Genomic DNA, 18,588 nt, shown 5'->3' with positions numbered 1-18,588 from the left:
AGGTACACATGGTAGAAACAAGTATTCTAGGGAAGAGGTGTCAACAGTTCTGCTTCACTAGAAAAGAGTTTCTCAGTTGCAGCACTATTGACATTTTGGGTCAGATCACTTTTTGTTGTAGGCAGAGTCTAATGTGTTGTGGATGTGTGGCAAAATCCTGAACTCCACCCACTAGATGTCAGTGGCACACCTGCCCCCAATTATGACAACCAAGAATGTGTCCAGAAACTGCCAAGAGTCCCCTAGGATGTGGAGGCAAAATCACCTTGGACAAGAACTACTGATACAGAATATATGCAAGCACATAGACACATACATACAAGGATACACCCATATACACATGCATGCATATATGTGTGTCTCAGGAAAACCCAGTCCTGGTGTATGACAACAGGCTACCAAAGGTGGAAGATGTCATGAGAACAAAGAGGCAGACAGATCCAGGGTTGCACTAAAAGCACTTTACTAAGGATTCATGGACAGAAGCGCATTTGGGGCAGCAGCAGTGCAGGGGAATCCCTGCACCCCAAGGCAGGAGGAAGGGGGAATGCTAAGCTAGACAAAGACGGGTCATGACCACTGGAATGCACCTGACTTTTCTCAAAAACTATTAAAATACCCAACATCATATAAGAAACAACCCAGGCATCAGAAGCCAGTACAACATGCTCAGCTGACCATCTTAATGATGTGGTTTGTCCTGTAGGGTCTGGGATGCATGCAAAGGTCACCTGACAAGCAAAATTGTGGTTATAACCAGGTGACTACAGTCAAGTGAAGCTAGATCCCTATAACACATATGCATGTATACGCACATAAAATGCAAAAATGTAGAGCAGAGGTGAGGTATAGGGAGGAGGCCTCAACCTGGATGGTGTCAGTGGAATGGCAAAGAAGGAGGGAGCCAGAGAGATTGTAAGAGCAGCTTTGTTGAGGTGTATTAGCATAGAAGAAATTACACATGTTTAATGTATACTATTTGCTGAGTTTTGATTATTTATACACCTGAGAAATCAATGTTACAGTCATGATAGTGAATTTACCTACAAGCCCCCAAATTTCTTCATTTCCCTTTATAATCCCTCCATCCTTCTCTCCAGCCGGATCTTTAAGCAGTTACTGACATTTCTGTTTTTGTAGATTGGTTTGCAATTTTTTGAATTTTATGTAATTAAATCATACAATGTTACTTTTTGGGGAGGGCAGTGTTCTTTAACTCAGCATGTGCTATCATTTGAATGTCTCTTCCAAAATTCATAATGATTTTTTTTTTTTTGCATCAGAAATGAACCCAGGGGTATTTTATCACTGAGTCACATCCCATCCCTTTTTATTTTTCATTTTGAGACAAGATCTCACTAAGTTGCTTAGGGCCTCACTAACTGGCTAAGGATGCTTTGAATTTACGATCCTCCTGCCTCAGCCTTCAGAGACACTGGGATTCCAGGCCTGCACCAACAACCCTGCTGTCATATTGAAATTTAACTGCCATTGTAACTGTGTTAAGAGGTGGGGCCTTTAAGAGGCCATGGCTGTGCTCTCATGAATGGATTGATGTCAATGTGGGAGCAGGCTCCTGATAAAAGGGTAAATTCAGGATCCTTCCTGTCTACTGTGCTCACTTGAGCTTAGTCATATTAGGATGCAGCAGGAAGGCCCTCACCAGAAGCCAGCACCATGCTCTTGTACCTCCCACTCCCAGAACTGTGAGCCAAGTAGACTTGTATTGTTTACTAATTACCCAATGTGTGTTGCCATGATATAACAACAGAAAATGGACTAAGATATTCTAGTTTGAGACTCATCCTTGTTACTGAGTGTATCAATAATCAACTTTTTTGTTGAGTACTATTCCGCTGTATGGATATAATAGTTTGTTTATTCCTTTACTTCACCCACTGACCGGTTCTGTTTAATTTTTTACTCTTACAAGTAAAACTGTTATGAACTATTATCCACAAATCTTTGTAGAGGAATATGTTTTATTTTCCTGGAAAATAGCTAAAAGTTAAACGACTGGGTCATATGTCAGGTGTAATATTTATTTATTTCCCAACTGAAGGTGCTTAACCACTGAGTCACATCTCTAGCCCTTTTTTTATATTTTAGTTAGAGACAGGGTCCTGCTGAGTTGCTAAGTGCCTCACTAAGTTGCTGAGGCTGACTTTGAACTCATGATTCTCCTATCTCAGTCTCTCAAGCTTCTGATTATAGGCATGAGCCACTGTGCCCAGCAGTCAGGTATATTTTTAACATTTTAGGAAATTGTTTTCCAAAGTAGTGCACTAATTTACATTTCCATCAGCTGTGTGGTCAACCTTTTTTCATTTTAATCATTGATTTTAATGACTAATGATGTCAAATATTTTTTTAGTGTGTTCGTCATTTCCTTGTTGTAGGGCCTGTTTACATCTTTTTGACTTACAAATTTTGGTTGTTTGTCTTCTTACTATGAAATATGTTTTATACATGAGAAAAAAATGTCCATTGTCAAATATATGTCTTACAAGTATTTTGCCCTGACCTGTGGCTTGCTTTTGAAAAGCAAAGAGATTTGTTTTGTTTTGATTTGTTTTAATAAAACCCAATGTATTCTGCTTTTATTTGAAATTTGATCCTTTTGTTTTTTATGCCATATTAAAAATATCTTTGACAAATTAATGTTCCTTAGTTTTTTTCTTGTATTTTCTTTTAAAAACCAAGCAATATTTTTAGCTCTAATATTTGGATCTTTGCTTTCTTTTGTAGTCAATTTTTAATACTAAAATTTCATAAAAGGAATAAACATTGAGATTCACATTTTTGCATATTTGGGTCCAATTGGCTCATGGCTACCTGTTGAAGAGATTGCACTTTTCCCATAGACTTGCCTTGGCACATTTGTTTTAAAGTAATTCATTGTACATGTGTGGGTCTATATCTGGAGTCTCTATTCTGTTCCACATGTCTGTATGATATAGACACATTCCTAGATATCTATGTATCTCCTTAATTTCAGTAACACATGTTCTTGATTACTGGAGCTTTAAAATGTCTTAAAATAAGGTAGTTTAAAGCTTTCAATTTTTAACTTATTTTCTAAGTTACTTAAATAGAATTATCCTAGGTCCTTTGCATTTCCATGTAAATTTTAGAATGAGCTTCTAGATTTCTATAAAGAAGACTGCTGAGATTTTGGTTGGAATTGCATTCATCAATAGATGCATAATTAACATTTTAACAATATTGAATCTTCTGATCCATGGGTACTTTACTTTCTCACCTTTTATTTTGGTTTGTTTCCTTTCTCTGAGCTCTGATTGTAGTTTTCAGTGTACAGGTCTTGCACATATTTCAACAAATTTGATCTCTAAGTATTTCATATAAATTCTAGTGCAAGTGATTTAATTTTTTTTTCAGTTTCTGATTGTTCATTGTGCATATATAGATATATAACTGGTGTTTTTGCATACTATAGTCTTTATTGAAGTTTTGCTAAATATTAGTTTCAATAGCTTCTTGCATATTTCTTAGAATTTCCTACATGGATGGTCATGTTGTCTGTGAATAAAGGAAATTTTATTTATTGCTGCACAAATTGGATGTCTTTAATTCTTTTTCTTGCTTCATTGCATTGGTTAAAACTTCCAATACAATACTGAATAAAAGTCATGAGAACAGAAATTCTTGCTTTGGTCTTGGTTATAGAGTGAAACTATTCAACCTTTCAACATTAAGTATGTTAGCTGTGGGATTTTTATTTTCTTTTGCTTTGTTTTTTATAGATGTCCTTTATTAGGTTGAGAAAAGCCTCTTCTTTTTCTAATTTGCTGAGGGTTGTGTATTATTACAAATCGATGTTTAATATTTTAATGTTTTTCTGTATCTATTGAGATCATCATATTGAGACGACCATAAACATAGTATTTTCATGTTAGAATTAAATTGATCATTTTAAAAATTGTGCCCAGCATGATGGCACATGCCTATGACCCCAGCTCTCCAGGAGGTTTAAGCAGGAGGATCAAAAGTTGGAGGCCAGCCTGGGCAACTTAACAAGAACTTATCTTAACATAAAATAAAAACTGCTCAGTGGTAAGTGCTTTCCTAACATTCCTGAGGTCGTAGTTTCCATCCTCAATGTCACAAAAAGTAAATAAATAAATTGTGCTTTCATGGATTTTTGAATGTTGAATTAACCTTACATTCTTGATATAAACCCCTTTTGATCATGAGGTATTATCTTTTGTATATTGCAGAATTTGATTTGCTAAAATTTAATAAATAATTTTTGCATCAATGTCATGAGTTATCTTGGTGTCTAGTTTTCTTTTACTGTCTTTGTCTGGTCCTGGTATCAGGACAATACTGACCTCATGTGATTATGAGAAGTGTTTTGTTCCTTTCAAGTTTCTGAGACAGTTTGTAGAGATTTAGTATTATTTAATTTTTAAATTTTTATAGAACTTTTAAAAACATCTGTACCTAGAGTTTCCTTAGTGGGAGGTGTTTAATTATAGATTGAATTATTTTAATTGATAGGCAACTCAATCTTGGTGAGACTTGGTAGTGTTTATATTCCAACAAATATACTCATTTCATTAAAGTTATTGAATATTAGTGGAAACCTTTTCATTGTATATTCTCATTGTCTGTGGAATCTGTTGTGTGTCCTTTGTCTCATTTCTGATATTTATAATTTACATCTCCTTTCTCTTTTTCTTGATCAGTCTGGCTAGGAGTTTGCCACTTTTTTTATATTCTTAGAAAACCAGCTTTTGGTTGTACTGATTTTCTCTTTTTTGCTCTGTTTTCTATTTTATTCATTCCAGCTTTCTTCTGCTCACTTTGATTTTATTCTACTTTTCTAATTCCTTAGGATAGAAGCTTAGGTCATTGATTTGATGTCACTCTTATTTTCTCTTATAGATGTTATTGATTTCCCTCCAATCTCTAGCTGCAGATCACACATTTTAATGTCATTTTTTTTCATTTTCAAAATGAAACTTGGTTTCAAAGTGCTTTTTAAGTTCTGTTTTTATTTCCTCTCCGATTCAAGGATTACTTTAGAGTACATTCTTTTAGTTCCTAATTATATGGAGATTTTTTCAGATATATTCCTACTATTGATTTCCAATTTTACTATTGTGGAAAGAGAAACAACTTTGTATGATTGATTATCATTTAAATGTACTGAGGCTTGCTTTATGGCTCCAAATTTGGTCTATCATGCTCAATGTTCCAAGTGGCTTGAGAAGAATGTGCATTCTGCTATGGTTGGATGCAATGTTTTGTAACTATCAATTAGATCAATTTGGTTGATAATATTGTGTAAGTCTTCTATATCTTTACTCATTTTCTCTCTGCTTGTTCTATCACTTATCAGGATCGATGTACTAAAACTCTCTAACTATAATTGTGGGTTTGTGTATTTATTCTTTTAGTTCTGCTGGTTGATGTTCAGTGCACTTTGATCTCTGTTATGTGCATAAACCAGAATAGAAGTTTTGGGGGGAGGATCTATAATTCTTTACAGATCTTTGACTGATGATGGTGGGAGTGCTGGTGAGGAAAGAGGATGCATCAAAATAAATCACATCTGAAGAATATACTTGTCTGGTATCTGCGAATTCAGGTATTTGTGTAAGTCATGGTACAACAAGGATCTCCCAAGTCAAGACCAGCCTTACGACAATGTTTTGTTTTGTTCTCACAGTTAGTGCTTAGGGATCATTATTTTATTTTATTTTTTTTATTATTCTATTTTTTTATTAGCTTCACATGACATTACAATGATCTTGGCAATTCATTATTTTTGCTTTTTCTCCTGAACTCAGGGACCTCAGGATGCTTCTCTCACTTGAATTTTGTACTCAGAACCTTCATTCTTACAAAAATATAAATGATTGATGTTCATTAAGATATAAACGATAGCTAAAGATTATTATTCCTGTAGTAAGCATTTCTATTTTAAAGAGTAATTAAGTTTTTAAGATGATGGGGTATAGATTAGCCATGGAATTTCAGGCATTAGAGGATAAGCAAAATCTCTGGGTGTGGAGGACCTGGAATCCTCAGGAACAGCTGTCAGGGTTTCTTTTTAGATTCGATGAGCCTGGTTTCAGGTACAATGAGTGCTGCGTCCCTCAAGTTTGAATTTCAGCTAGTTAAGTATCTTGCAGCATTTTTACCACTAGAAAAAAGAACCATGCTTTGTTGCTTTGTGTTGAAAACTCAAAGCATACCAGACAACCCCTCACCCCACCGCTCTGCTGTCCAGGCAAATCCAGTTCTGACCAAATCACTCACAGCACATGAACTGGAATCCTGAAATTTCACATTCTACTTTTTCCCAGGGTAACTGCATTCTGTACCATAGGCCTCACGGGTGGCATTTTAAAAAAATCAATATGAATTTTGTCTCAGTGTTTTAAACTCAAACCAAATTTGAGACTGCAATAATGAAACATCCAGCCTCTTATCTTACAATTAAGTCTGATAAATCTATCACTTTTCCTCTGCTGCCTGGTAATTCAGGCATGTAAAGGGACTTCATTTTGTGTGGGAGGGAACAGAATAGGGATAGATTTACTGAAATTACAGAAACAATGATAAGAGGAGATATGAAATCAACAAGGAAATTGTTGCTAGGCAACGTGCTTGGTTGTCAAAGAGATAGAGCAGTCTTCACTAATAACCCATGAGCAATCTTTGACAATAGGCCATAAATCCCTGAGATAGAAAATGTCTATGTCACAACTGGATTAGGGCCAATACTTCTCCAGTGAACCGAAGAATCCAGCTCTCCCAGTCCATTCCATAAGTATGAACCATGCTTCCTGCAAACAGAAGGTTCCTGAGTTCTGCACATTTGAAGAATGTAGTCTCTTTGCTAGCTGGAAAATTGTGTGGCTTCTGTTTTTTTTATAGGTGTATGTAATATTTTTACTTAGCATAATGAACTGTGGTCAGATGATGAACCCAAAATGTGCCAGATGATCTTATTTTATCAGTCCACCAAAGCTCTGATAAACCAGTGAGTCTCATTCATTAAAAGGAACCATGAACCCTTGTGAAAACTACAGAGTTTGAGGGACTTTACAAAATGTTAAATCCATTTTATTTTCACAGATAGGGAATGTGGCTTCTATGATTGATACATTCACAATCTTCTTCCCTTGCTCTTTGAGTTTACATATACAAATACATTCCACATACATTCCAAATACAGCCCAGCTTTCATGTATGGAATCTTCTGCAGCTGAACTCAATCTGTCTTTTTCCTCTGTTAAAAGACTTCTTGAGGGCTGGGGTTGCAGCTCAGTAGTAGTGTGCTTGACTAGAACATGTGAGGCCCTGGGTTTGATCCTCAGCACCACAATTAAAAAATAATAAATAAGATAAAGGTATTGTGTCCATTTACAACTATTAAAAAAAAAAGACTCCTTTCCTGCAAAGTCTCTGCTATCCACATCCTTGTTTCCTAGCAGCTAGCACAGTTTCCAATATTCAGAAATATTAATGCATGGATCTGAACAATGATATTCATATAGTACTTCTTAGTGAGCCAGAGAATATCCTGAACACATTAGGAAGTGCTCCTCGCCCTCCCTATTTCTGCAGGATGCTGGGTGCAATACGAGGGGTAAGAAAACACTCTGGGGCCAGGCTCTCCAGTTTGAGCCCTAACTCTTTGTGACCGTTGATAACTTGCTTAACATCTGAGTTTCATCATCTGTAAAATGAAGACACTGCTCCTATACAATCATCAGATGACCGAGAGCATGAAACAAACTCCCAGAGAGCTTAGAAGACTCCCTGGCACCTAAGCACTATACTGTATGAGATATCATCCTCCTTTTAGAGTTTGATCTATATCAATACCATCCTTGATCACCGCAGAGCAGAAACTCTCCAGGGTTACAGATTAGAACTTGAAAGAATTGTGCTCAGAACTGAAGACAAAGTGAACGGGAAGGGGCCAGGATGGAGGAAGGGTGGTGGGAAGATAAGCACCCTTCCTATTGGGGAGGAGGTGTTTGTTTTTCTTATAAATCAACCCACTTGATTGCTGGGCTGGTGATTTTTCGCAATATAAATTAAGTAGCCATTTAGCATTTCTTCACCGGTATTTTTCCATTTCAGTGTTGATTTTTGTTTACTTCATTTCTTCCGAAAAATAGTAGAGATGCCCTCCCAAGAGTTTGATTCATCACTGTAACAAACTGTGGTTGAACTGTTCAGGAAGACAATGGTTTCCTGCTGAATGAGAGGCAGGATTGCTCATATCTACAGCAAATATTTCTTAACATCCAAGAGAAAAAGAGCAAGAAAAAGAAAACATGTGAGAATTCTCTGTGACCTTATATACACATGAAAGACAAACCCATCACTTCAATCTCAAAGGACATTGCTTTCCACACAAGGAGAGTTGGTCATTCAAAATGGACTTATTGTGGAAACCCTGCATGTATGTACACACAAAATATAACATTAAGAAAATTCAGATAGTACTTAGACAAAACTCCTTTGTGGTCTCTAGAAGAGATGTTTTGGCCTTTAGGGTGCTGGAAGAATTCCACTTCTGGGTCTGGGTGCAGAATTCATGAGTTTATTAATTTTGTGAACCATAGTGGATAAAGGTTTTGAAGGTAACATATAAAACATGAGCTAATTTATAGTAAATATCATTTATCAAAATATAGATGGTGTTTTTAAAGACTTTCCACCACTTTCCAAGTGTTTCCAAATGACTTTCATCAAGTCAAATAAAGGCAATCCCTAGCTAGGAAAAGAATGATTGCAATGATGAATAAAAATTGTTGAAGGTACAGTAATGCTTAGAACAGAGTCCCAGGGTTAGCTGACCTCCCAGGCAAAATGAGTCCCTTCTCCATTGTGCTGCAGAATGACATGTATGTCCCTGCTGCTACTTTGGGCTTCTTTTACCTTATCATTATCATTGCTTATGATATTTGCTTTTTCAAAATAGCCACCTTCCTGAGGAATTGCTTGGTCTTATTTCAATCTTTAGCATCTAGGGTGAGGAGAGGCACATATTAGGTTTTCATTTTTCATCTGCTGAATGGATGTGAGGATAGAGGACTCTCCATTTGGATCCTGGTCAGGGAGCTTCCTGGACCTCATAGAATCACAGGACCACAGGGACAAAGGTGGCTGAGAGGTCATCCAATCAACCTACCACTGATGGCTGGGCACCGTGATCATCTCTCCTGGTGCATGTCTCAGGGACACTAGGCTTTTGTTATATATTGTGCAAGTGTTTTCTACTGGTAAGTGAAAAAAAAATTGAATGGAATCAAATCGGTAAATTTCTACCTTATGTCTACATTTCTACTTCCTGCGTCTTTTGTCATGTTTAAGGAGTTCTTTATCACTCAAGGATTTTAAGTATTTCCTTCAGCATTTTATTCCAGTACTTTTATAACTTGGTCTTTTAAAAGTATTAATTTGGCTTTTAAAATTAGGCTTTTAATCAACCTAAGATTTGTTCAGGGTATGAAGTAGAGACCTATTTCTTCCCAGAAGTCAGCCAACTGACCCAGTATTTCCTTACTTCATCCTTCCCTGGATTTGAGGTGCCACATTAATCACACAATGAACTCCCATGTTTTTGCAGATTTATTACCTGACTCTCCATTTTACTTTATTAATTTGTTTCTGAGACAAAGTCATGGCTGTTTTTAAATAATCTAGGACTAATTCTCTCATTTCATTTTTTTCCTATTTTCAAAAATATTTTTTCCCAGTTCTACTCATTTACATTTCCAGAAAAGCCTTAGAATCAAAACTCCAATTGACAAAAGCCCATAGAATCCCCTGTCAAAGTGGGATTTTGATTAGGATAACATTAGAATTATGGATTAATTGAGGGAATTGGTGTCTACACACTGAATCTGTCTTCTAATAATGGTCCATGATCGTGATAGTCTTTTATGGTTTTTCACAAAATTTTGGTAATTTTCTTCCTACTTTTGTGCCTCTACTAATTTCTAGGTATCTTAAATTTTTGTTATTATGTTAAAGGGGATTAATATAATTTTAATTAACTATTATTGTCAACAAGAAACCTATTGATTTTTAATATTTACCTTGATCTTGCTGATTATTCTACTTTATTGGTTATGATGGTTGGTTAGTTTTTTCACTAGTTATGCAAATTTTTTGAGGGAGGTACCAGGGATTGAACTCAGGGGCACTGGACCACGTAGCCATATCCCCAGCACTGTTTTGTATTTTATTTAGAGATAGGGTCTCACTGAGTTGCTTAGCACCTTCCTTTTGCTGAGGCTGGCTTTGAACTTGTGATCCTCCTGCCTCAGCCTCCTGAGCCTCTGGGATTACAGACGTGCATTACAATTGCACCCAGCCTTGTTTATTATTTATAATATTCATACTTGAGTTATCTTTCTTGACTCACTTCTTGTGATATCTAAAAAAATGTATTATAGCATTAGTGAAAGCAGGAAAGTTTGTTTTGGTCTTAATTTTGAGGGAGATTCTGACAATACTTCACCACTAAGTAGGATGAGTCTAGCAGAAACTCCCTGGCAAATTCGGGTGCAAATGGTTTCCAAATGTCTTTTCATTATTTATCAAAATGATTATACATTTTTCTTCCTGGAATTACTTTCACTTTTTTCCTTCTATGTTTCTTCTTAATTCATATTAGTTCTTATTATATTGTTTTTCTTATTACTAGACTATTGCTGTCATTATCATAATGGCAACATTTTCTAATGTGAATTGTTCTTGGTTTCATAGCATTGATGAAATTTAATTATGTCCATTAAAATGAAAGGATAATTAAATTATAATATGTACTTAAATGTTATGTTCTAAACCACAAGACTGGGATCCCAATTAGAATGTTATACTCCATGTTGGTATAAAAATATGTCAAAATATATTGTACTGTCATGTATATTTAAAAAAAACAAATAGAATTTTTTAATTTTATTTTTTTGGTACTGGAGATTGAAATCAGGGATACTCAACCACTGAGTCTACCCAGCCCTATTTTGTATTTTATTTACAGATAGAGTCTCACTGTGTTACTTAACACCTTGCCATTAATGAGGCTGGTTTTGAACTTGCAATCTTCTTGCCTCAACCTCCTGAGCCGCTGGGTTTCAGAGCCATCCATGGATTGCAGACATCAAGCCTGATGAATAGGAATATCTGGTGTCTGAGAATGACCAATAGACATTTCCTCTGGTTAATTGCCCTGACACATTGTGAATTCCAACCCTGTTCTTCCATGTCCCACACAGCACCTGAGATGGGAGTGACCTGCCAAGATCTCACCAAAGACAGACTCTGCTATTGAAACCTTATCCCTGCCTTTAATGTACCCCCTTAAATAAACCACTGGCGGTATCTTTCCTATGTCAAGTTCCAGCACCCATGTGAACTAAACCTCTCCAGGGCTCTGCTTTTAATAATATATTTTTGAATCTTTGTCTTTTGTTCTTCACTAATTATTCTAGACTTTAATTTCTCAGGTGGCTTACATCCTCCTCAGCAGGAAGAAGAACCCCCCAGTGAGATGCTGGCCGTCCCTCCCTATAGCTGGGATTACAGGTGTGCACCACCGGGCCCAGCCTAGAATTTTTTTTTTTAAAGAAAATATCTGCATTTCCTTGAAAATGGGGACAAACATCTTAGTGATTGCCTAAATATTTCAACTAATGTATTATATCTTGCTCAGAAAACTAAACCTTGCTGTGCATCTTCATTCTTTAAAAACCACCTTTTAAAAATACTGTGCAATGATAAAATATTTACAGTTTCAATATCCAGGGAAACATTTATCTGCTGGAGTGATATCTCAACAGAATTTGTTGTATCACTCTATACAAAATGAAGGAAGGGTTGGTGCAGGATGTCTTTGAAAACCACTTTTGGTAATATCCGCTTGCTCTTGCGACAGCATAGCTTTTTATTTTTATTTACAAATATATTTTTAATGGTTTGTCCTGTGCCCTAGATGTTATATTCTTAAGTTGCCCTTGAGCTGAGTCATCTTGGGCTGATTCATTCACTCCACACTACTTTCTCCATTGATTTAGCTGCTGTCACAGCTGACTAGGATTTCAGATCAGAAAGTTTTCCTGGTATCCAGTTCTGTAGTATTAAAAGTATGTAATTAGATCCCTGAGAGTTTAGTTGTAGAAATGTTTCTATACTTTATAATCTGTAGATGTTATTGAGGCATCAGTCTCTCCAAAGTTGAAACATAACAGCTCCTTCTTTAGTCTGAATTTTTATATTTTATTTTCTTTGACTTGATTGCTTTTTTTTATTATTATTATATTGAGTATAGAGTTGAGGACTAAACCCCAGGCCCGGATGTACAATTTTTTGTACATCTGATCTCAGTTCTTGGCAGTGACATTGGAAATGGGGGCTTCTGAATTAGCACCATACATTTTTATAATTTAGCAGGTTCTACTAAAATGCTCTTTACCTGCTATTTTTAATCAAGTCCAGATCTGCCTTGGTGAGAGAAAGTTTATTGGAATTTGTAAAAATATGGTTTTTCATTTTAATTGACCGAGATGCACAACCCTGAAAGGACAATATGAATATTGACAAGTCAAAAGCTCCTACAATAGCTTAGATTATGTTTTTCCTCCTTCCAAACAAGATTCTATGGTGAAATGCAGGGGCTCTGACTCATGATGTGAGGTTCCTATTTCCATCCAAGTACTAACCAGGTCTGACCCTGTTTAGCTTCTAGGATCAGATGAGATCCAAGTCTGTTTATTTTTGCACTTGAGAACTTTGAGATACAAGTCCCTATTCTTATAGCTATGAGATCATCTTTAGAATAATGACTGCCGAATTCACATCATAAGATTGGTGTTAATATTCAGTGAAAAGGTAAATGTCAGGTACCACACACCAGGGCTGGCCCCAAGTTATTCCTCATTAAATATGAGGAACTTTCCCTGCCCTAAAGACAGGATAGTAATCTGACAAAAGAAATAGACCAATGCAGAAATTGAATTAAACATTTGTCTTAATTTTGATGATTTTAGAAGCACCTTGAAAAATAAATAGATAAATAAAAATGAATGAATAAATAAAAACAGCAACTTTGTGATGTTTAACCAAATTTCTGTTCTTTCCTCTTTTTGGGATTAGCTGCAACTTTCTTTGGGACATATCAGGTAGTGTTCCTGGTATATAAAAACTCTGAAGGTATTCGGGAACCAGTTCTTGGCAGCTATGACTTCACAAAGCTGCATGATTGCTTTCACTACATTTTGATTTTTAATTAATTAATTTTCTTTATGTTCTAGTGTTAGCTTAGGAATAACAGGGTAAAGTGGGAAAGGCTCTGGAATTGTAACCTGCTCAGGAAGGTTCTCTTAGACCTTGTTAGACATTACCTCTCCTTGGGGCAGTGGCCTGCGCAACTGTCCCCAGGCTTGTGGCTTCGTTTTTAATTGTATTTTGCAAAACTGAAGTTCTTAACTGTAAGTTAAACCAATTTAGTATTAAAACTGTCCAAACACATAGGACTAAATTTAACAAAAAATACATGTGTGTTGTGCATGTGTGTTGGATATGTTGTATGTGTGTGTCCTGTTAAGAAGCCCTTCTCTCCACAAGTTCATTCTTATATTACTTTCTAAAACTTTATGATTTTGCTTTCACAATTAAGTCTACAGTCCATCTGTTGTTAATTTTTGTAGAGGTTGTAAGGGAAACTTTTTTTTTTTTTGCATACATGTTCTCAAATGTCCCAGAACAACTTCTGAAAAACTTCCTTCACTCACCCCAACTCTGGAGTGCTGCATCTGTTGTAAATATGATGCCCACATGACTTATTATTCAAACTGATTAAATTTTGAGAGTAAAAGAGACCTTTGCTAATATAGTTGTCCCTTGGTATCTGCAGGGGCTTGGTTCCAAAGCTACCCCTTACCACCATTCTCCATCCTCTCATGCCTTGTGGATACCAAAAGCTGAGGTTGCTCATGTCCCTGACATGAAATGGTGTAGAGTTTGCATAACATAACACTATCCTCCTGTGTACTTTACATCATCTATAAATTACCTATACCCGATACAATGCAAATGCAAATATAAGTAGTTGTTATACTGTATTGTTTAGGGAATGGTGACAAGGACTGTACATGTTCACTACAGACACCATTTAAAAATATTTTCCATCTGTGGGTTGGTTGAATCTGCAGTTGCAGAACCCAAGGATCCAGAGAGGCAACTCAATTGCATTAGAGTAAGGGGCATATGTAGGTAGTTTTTGGCAAACTGGAGTGATGGTCCTCTTCAGAAAGCTGGGTGCATATTGTTTGGGACTATTCCTAGGCTCCTTGTTCTACTCCATTTCTGACTATCCCTGCATGGAAACCCCTCTTTGTTATTTTGGCAGTGTTAGAATAAATCTTGATGCAATTACGTTCTCTTACCTGATTCTTCTTCCAGATTGTCTTGGACATCCCTGGCCTTTTACAAAGTTATTTAACTATTGGAACCACAAGAAGACCACAAAATAAATTTGAAACCACAAAATAAAATTGTTGTGTTTTTGATTGGGATTGTATTAAGTCTATAGATAAATTGAAATATTTAAAATATTGAATCACCACCATGGTTTAGCTCTCCATTTATTCAGATCTTCTTTATATTCCCTCAGAAGTGCTTATAATTTTCTGTATAGAGTCCTGAACATCTTTCTGTTATATTTATTCCTAGGCATTTTTGATGTTATTATAAATGGTATTTAAATGTTTTTAATTTTTGATGTTACGTAGAAATGCAAATTAGCTCTATAAAGTGACCTTGTGACCAGCTACCTTTCTTAACTCTTAAATTCTAATAATTTAGATTTCCTATAAAAATATTCCAAAATATCAAGGTTTGTTCATCCCTTCAAATCATCACATATTTTATTTATTATTCTTGAGTTAGCTAGGATCTTACTACATCATAAAGTAGTGACAATATTCAATATTCACTCTTGTCTTGTTCTCACATTGCAGACTAATTTATCCTTTAATTTCTTTCTATTATTGTTTCACTTTGAAGACGTGTCATTTGGTGCATGCAAATTTAGATTTGCTACTTTTGCGTAGTGAATAGGATCCTTTTACTGTTACAAAAGGTCTTTTATATCTCTAGGAAAGAAAAAGCTACTTTGCTTAATATTAACATAGCTACACTTTTATGGTTAGTGTTTCTATGATTAAGTAGATCTTCTATTCTTTTCCTTTCAAACTTTCTCTAATCTTATGTTTTAGATATATTTCCTGTAAACAGAGTACAATACTTTTTAAATCTAGCCTAACCATCTTTGTCACTTAACAGAAACACTTAAGTCCTTACTGAAAACATTTACCTAATGTAAGTTATTACTTAAATATTTAATTTCCTATAACATCTTGCTATTTGCCAAGCCTATCCTGTATGCTTTCCTCCTCTTCTTTTGAATTGATTGTATATTATTTATTATTCTTTGTTTTCTCTTTGATTTAGTTTAGAGGTCATAAGCCCTTTCATTACTTTTCCATTCTTTCCACCTGAGACATCACAGAGTGCATCTTTGACTTATCAAAATCTAGTTGTACTTTATTTTCTTCTCAGACAGTGTGAGGACTCTAGAACCTTTGCAGGTGTGAGTGTTCTGGGGATGGAACCCAGAGCCCTGTCCATGCTAAGCACACAGTTTATGACAGAGCTATACTCCCAGCCCAAGGCCCTCAGAATGTTTAACTTCATTTACTTCCCCTATTTGAATTCTGTATATTTGAAACTATTTATACAGTGTTACTAACTTTATCTGGTCAATATCCACCAAAATTACCACGCTTACAAAGGTTTCTTGATCTCTACTTTCTTCTTATAACTCTGACATTCCTTGTAGGTAAAGAATATTTTTTAGAATATTTTTTTAGGAGAAGTCTGGTGATACTGTTTCTTTCTCTCTTTCTCTCTCTGAAAATATCTCAAAAGATATTTTCCCCAGATAGGGAATAATTCTAGGTTGGCAGGGTGTTTTTTTTTTTTTTTCCAGCAGTTCCAAGGAATCATTTTATGTTCTTCTGGCTTTCAACTGATTTTTTTTCATGATCTTTTTATCTTTGCAGATTCACTAGGAAGTGTCTGGAGATTTTCTTTTTCTCTCATTTTAGTTTTTCTGCTTGGGGTTTGAGTAGGGTTTCTAGACTCTGTGGATGGCTGTCTTTTGCCAGATTTAGGGAAAAAAATTCTGAGTGTTAGATCTTTACATATTACTCTTCTCCATACTGCCTCTTTTTGTCTCTTATCCTTTCTTTTGTATTTTTCCAAACTCTTGACTTTGGGGGTTATATGCATTATATCTGTCTCTCTAGAAGACACTAAGATAAGTGGTTATTTAATTATTTTAACGGAACAATTTTGGACCTGAAAATTCACCATTTTTCTCTCTAGCTATCTAAGTTCCTATTAAATCTGATCTACTAAGTTTTTTAAATGTTATATTGTTCTACTCTAAAATTTATTCAAATATGCATTGTCTCTTTTAACATTGCAGTCATCTGCTGAAAGGTTTAACCTTATCATTTTATCATTTTGATTCTAGAAAACAGTTGTTTTATAATTTGTGTGGGAGATTTGGAGCCTTTCTGCTGTTGCTTCTACTATCTATTTTTTGTGTGTGCTGGTTTTAGTTTAGGTTGCCCTGAGTCCTCCACCTGGGTATCTTTGATTATGTGCAATTACATTTAAAGTGAATCAAAAATAATTTCAGGTTTAAGGGTAATTCCACCCTCGCCCCCGCCCAGGATGACTTGTTTGCTTCTGCCATTGCCCAGGGTATGAGCAGACCAAGAAGGATATAATGCAGTTCTAGTACTGGAATCCTCTGGGCTGCATTAGAGCTATTTTACTCATACTCTTCGAGCACAGCTTTGAGGCTGCTGCAAAGCAGAGAAGGTAGATGGGGCTCCCATTCCTGACAGCCCAGTGCTGTTTGTCCACCTAGCCTTGAACATGAATATCCATGATTCAATTCCCACTGATTTCTTTCAGACTGCAAATGCCACTAGGGTGCAAGTGGACTTGCTTTCCAGTTTTGCCCCCCCTCCCCTAGATTTCCAATTTCACTTGGATCATGGTCCAGTAACTCTTCACCATCCTGTTGGCTCTCCCTTGGCCTTGGGCTGATGCTTATCTTGTTTGGTGGCTTTTTAGTTGTCTCCAGGGGCCTGCATTAACTAGTTCACCACATTAAGAATTAGATTTTTGTTACATAAAATATGAATTGGATTCTAGTCTCTGCTCTGGAATGTAAAAATTATTTCAACCTTGAACAATTTACTTATGGTCTATGGATCTGTTCCCTCATATATCAACAGAGGGATTTGAGCAGGGTTACATGGGCCCCTGGAATTCAGTTTCTACATGATTAACACTATTTAGGGGAAAATTGCAGAGTGGATTTTAGCATGGGGAATGTGTTAGTCAGCTTTTGTCACTGTAATAGATATTGAAGATCACAACTTATAAAGAGAAAAGGCTATTTTGGCTCAATTTTAGAAGTTCTGGTTCATGATCAGATGGAGCCATTTCTTTTCTGCCAATAAAGGAGCAGATGCTGGACAGCAGTGGCAAGGTGTGGCAGAACAGAGCCATTCACCTATAGCTGGGAGCAAAAGAGAGAGAGAGAAAAAAAAAAAAAAAAACAAGAGACAGGCTCCCACTCTCCCCTTTGAGGGCATTTCTCCAATAATCCCTCTAGGTCCCATCTCTTGAAGTTTCAATCACCTCCCAAGAACACTATCCTGGGCACCAAGCCCAGACATGAACCTTTGGGATATTCCAGATCTAAATTATAGCAAGGATGCAAAGAGAGAAGAGTCATAATAGACAGTAACCACTGCTATTTTCCCCCTAGCGCTAAGAAAACATGGAATATGGTAGTATTAATAAGTATTTTAGGGGGAAGAAAAAAGAGAAGAGGAAAGGAAAGAAAATTTACTGGCAAGTGATTTGCTAACATTTTAAAAAAAAATCTGTGAAGCCCCCCATCCCCCAGCATCAATGTTGTCAGGCCAAGAACTCCCTGTGTAGCCTTACTTGTCTGATGTCAGGAGAAACAAGAAGAGGAATGGGATCTGGTGGGCTTGCAGGACCTGAGGAAACTATTAACTCACCATGTCCACAAGCCTTGTTCAGCAAGAAAATGTAGCAGTTCAGGCCTCATTCAAAGCAGCACACTTGATAAAGGGTCGTGTTAACCCCAGAGTTCACATCACATCTCCCTCCACCCCACTGCACACAGCTGTCTATCACCATAACAATGGATGTGACAGAAGTCAAGGGACCTTGTCAAACACCCTAGAGGCTGATTAACAAAAAGAACTTTGCACATCTAGTTTGCTTGTAGTTTCTCTCCCTAGGTTTTCTTTTTGTAGTCTCTCATCATCTTTGAACATAAGACACCCACTTCTTGACTAGATGTGAACCCACATGAACTAAAAGCATCCATAGGGAGAACAAAAACGGGGTGCATGTTATGACCAAGTGGCCCTTTAATTGAAGAGCTTAAACACTAGACGGCTATAACAGAACACT

The sequence above is a fragment of the Spermophilus citellus genome (assembly GCF_964194105.1).
Source record: "Spermophilus citellus genome assembly, chromosome: 5".
Classification (NCBI taxonomy): Eukaryota; Metazoa; Chordata; class Mammalia; order Rodentia; family Sciuridae; genus Spermophilus; species Spermophilus citellus.
This window is presented reverse-complemented; position numbering follows the sequence as displayed.